The sequence below is a fragment of the Dromiciops gliroides genome, chromosome 3, assembly GCF_019393635.1.
Source record: "Dromiciops gliroides isolate mDroGli1 chromosome 3, mDroGli1.pri, whole genome shotgun sequence".
In the NCBI taxonomy this organism is placed as follows: Eukaryota; Metazoa; Chordata; class Mammalia; order Microbiotheria; family Microbiotheriidae; genus Dromiciops; species Dromiciops gliroides.
The window spans coordinates 110,968,888-110,972,445 of NC_057863.1; the positions used below are offsets into that span (position 1 = coordinate 110,968,888).

General features: G+C 35.1%; 1 pseudogene; it reads right to left on the reverse strand.

The window, feature by feature from the left end:
• Positions 1-754: 754 nt before the first annotated feature.
• LOC122745815 lies at positions 755-1,248 on the reverse strand (annotated as a pseudogene).
• Between the last annotated feature and the right edge of the window lie 2,310 nt (positions 1,249-3,558).

Genomic DNA, 3,558 nt, shown 5'->3' on the forward strand with positions numbered 1-3,558 from the left:
CAGTAGATAAAAATATCAGGCCAAGTCAGTGAGACTCATCTTCCTGAACTCAAATCTGTCCTCAGACATTTGTTATGTGAATGGGGTAAAATCAATTAACCTCTGTTTATGTAAGCTTGCCTAAAGGAAAACAGTAAGATGAGGAATGACTCTGAATGCTTGTTAAAAGAGGATCAGATATACAGACAAGGCATCATTATCCTTGAGAAGATTCAGGGGATATATGATAGTTTTCTTCAAATATTTGAGGTTTCCCAGTAATGGAGGGATTTCTCTTATTCTGTTTTTCTCCAAATGACAGAACTGAGAGTGAGTGGGAGAGTTCTAAGGAGGATAATATAAGCTTTATATCGGAGGGAAAATGTCTAAGAAGCATAGCTAATTGGAATGGACTATCTAGAAAGCTATTGAGTTCTTTAATCTAGTAGGTCTTCAAGTAGAAGCTGAATAAATTATTTTCATGGACACTATAGAGATATCTTTCCTGTATGAGTTAGACTAGATGGCTTCTGAGGCCCTTTCTGACTCTCAATGCTGTGACTGATTCTATATTTTTGGGGGAGATTTAAATGCATTTTATTTTAGACAACCTACATGGCATGTCTTTAAAAACAATGCATCCACTCCAAATAAATAAAAATAAGTGAATAAAGCTTAAGATGACATCAGTCCAAGTTTGTCCAGGTACTGGTGTTCTGTAGGTGACAAAAAGCACTTATGATGACAGGTGATTCAAAGTAATCAGCTGAATTTGTTAACATTTCTCCATTTCTAAACCATCCTTAAAGAAAATCACATATGGGGTCACACCATCCTCTCAGGAGTCCAAGAGAGCCAACATGCCATCCAGATTCATGTTTTTGCCTATGAAGAACTTTTTTAAAATTGGCAAGGATGTGTTTGATTTGTTCTGTAGCTCCCCTCATAAAAGGTTTTACTCTATCTGCCTTGTGTTCTTCAAGTATGTCTTGGATTGATTTCTTGTAGTCTTTGAAGTACTTTTTGTAGGATACTTTTGTGAAACAAGTTTTTTGAAGATGATGCTTTATTACTATGTCAACTCCAGTGATTACAGTAGCATCTCTTCCTTCTTCCTCAACACCTTCAGCAGAGGCATTTCCACCAATGAGTTGTCCTACAGACCATCTTCCCCTCCACCTCCAGGCACAGGCCATTTGCTATCTCCCAGATCTTGTAAATGCCGGAGAACATCTCATCATGGCTGATTAGGTCAGGGTAAATGATCATGGTGGCAGAAGGATGGAGGCTGCAGCAGCCGTGCTAGAGCAGTGGGGGCCCAGAGCTTGGTGTGAGTGTGATGCAGCCAGAGCGGCACTTGCTGGGGGAGAGGGAGTTGGGCAGAAAAGGCCGAGGCAGCTGCTTGCCAAATGTATAGTGATTCTATATTTTTAAATATTTTAATGTACATGAATTCCTTATCTTGCTTTTGAGTGAGTTTTCTTAATAAAATAAATTTGAAAAAATATTGTAAATTATTCAAAAATAGGGAAAAACCCCTTTGAGTACACCCAATAAAAAATATTAGTGTCCATCCTAATATATGGTTTTTGAGCCAAACAGTTGACATGCTTGACTCTGAACAATGAAGTAATGACAGAAAATTTCTATGAAAAACTATTTATTGAATATATAATGCTGTAGTCACATGATCACAGAGGCATATATTGCTATTGTGAATCTGTCAGATGATAAATGAGGATGGAGCTTGCAGAAGTTAATTAGGTGGAAAAAAAGAATCTACCTATTGCAGTAAGCTTGACATAGGGAGTCTCTTTTCAATGTTAAGCCAAATACATCCACATTTTTCTAATTATTAATCACTAGTTACAGAAGGGAAATTGATGGAAATGTTTTTATTCCTTCTACTACAGAGGATAAATAAACCTACATATAGTCCATTCTATTACTGATAACTCATGTTTATATAGTACTTGCAGGGTTGTCCTAGGTGAGATGGATAGTGTAAATGTTATTTCCAATTTGACATTTTTGTGCCCAAAGTCACAAAGCAGGGTAAGAAGAAAGTCAAAAGCAGATCTAACTCCTGGTCCATGAGGTGAAGGGGATAAGAGATATGGGTTGGTGGGTGAGGGGGCTGTTAAGGAAGATGGAAGATTAAGGGAAGTAGTAGTTTGATGCAAAAAAGACTTTTGAGGAGGGAAAGGATGAAAAGAGAAAAGGATAAACTAAAGAAAACAGGAAAGAAGGAAATACATAGTAATCATAACTGAATATGAATAGGATGAGCTCACCTATAAAATGTAAGTTTATAGAAGAATGAATTAACCAGAAACCAGAATCTAACAATATGTTGTTTACCAGAGGCACACATGAAAATAAAACATACCCACAGAGTTAAAAAAGGGCTTTAACTGAATGTAATATCCTTCAGCAGAAGTAAAAATGGTAGGGGTAGCAATCCTGATCTCAGACAAAGCAAAAGCAAACAGACTTATTAAAAGAGATAATCAAGGAAACTCCATTTTTTTTCTATAAAAATCCTATGGACAGTGAAGTAATATAAAAAATAAATACAGCAGGTTTCTCTGATAAAGTTCTTATTTCAAAAATACATTGAGAATTGAGTGAAATTGATAAAAAGAAGAGCTCTATCCCAATTGATAATCAAAGGATATGAACAGGATGTTTTCAGAAGAAATCAAAGCTATCTTTACTCATATGAAAAACATGTTCAAAATCACCATTGATTAGAGAAATGCAAATTAAAGTACCTCTGAATAATATCTCGAACCTCTAAGAAATAACAAATGCTAGAAAGGTTAAGTGAAAATAGATACACTAATAAATGGCTGGTGGCATTATAAACTGGTTCTAGCATTCTGGAGAACAATTTATAACTGTCCCAAAATGGCCATAAAACTGTATATTCTTTGATCCAGCAATACAACTACTAGGTTTTTACACGCAAAATAATTAAGGAAAAAGAAAAAAAAAGACCTATACATACAAAAAATTGTTAGAGCAATGAATGGGAAATTGAAAGGATGCTCATCATTTGGGGATTGGCTGAATAAGTTATGGCATATAATTGTGATGGAGTACTATTTTGCCATAAGAAATGACTAGCTAGGAGTGGTTTCACAAAAAAGAAAAAGAACATGGTAAGAACTCTATGAACTGATGTAAAATGAAGTAAGAAGAACCAGGGAATTATTGTGTACAGTAACAGTAATGTGGTACTGATTATCAATAAATACAATGATAAAAGATAATTCTTAAAGGCTCATGAAAAATGTTATCCACACCAGGAGAGAAAACTGTTGGATTCTGTGGGTAAATTAAAGTATACAATTCTCACTTTCTTATTTATTTATTTATTTTTGCAACATGGGACTATGCAAATGTTTGCATGATTTCACATGTATCACTGATATTTTTCTGGCCTACAAGTGACTGGGGAAGAGGAGGAAGGGCGGGAGGGAATTCGGAACTTAAAGTTCAAGGAGAAAGGAATGTTAAAATAAATAAATAAATAAAAGTTATTTCTGGATATCAGAGTTAATTTCATAAAGCACT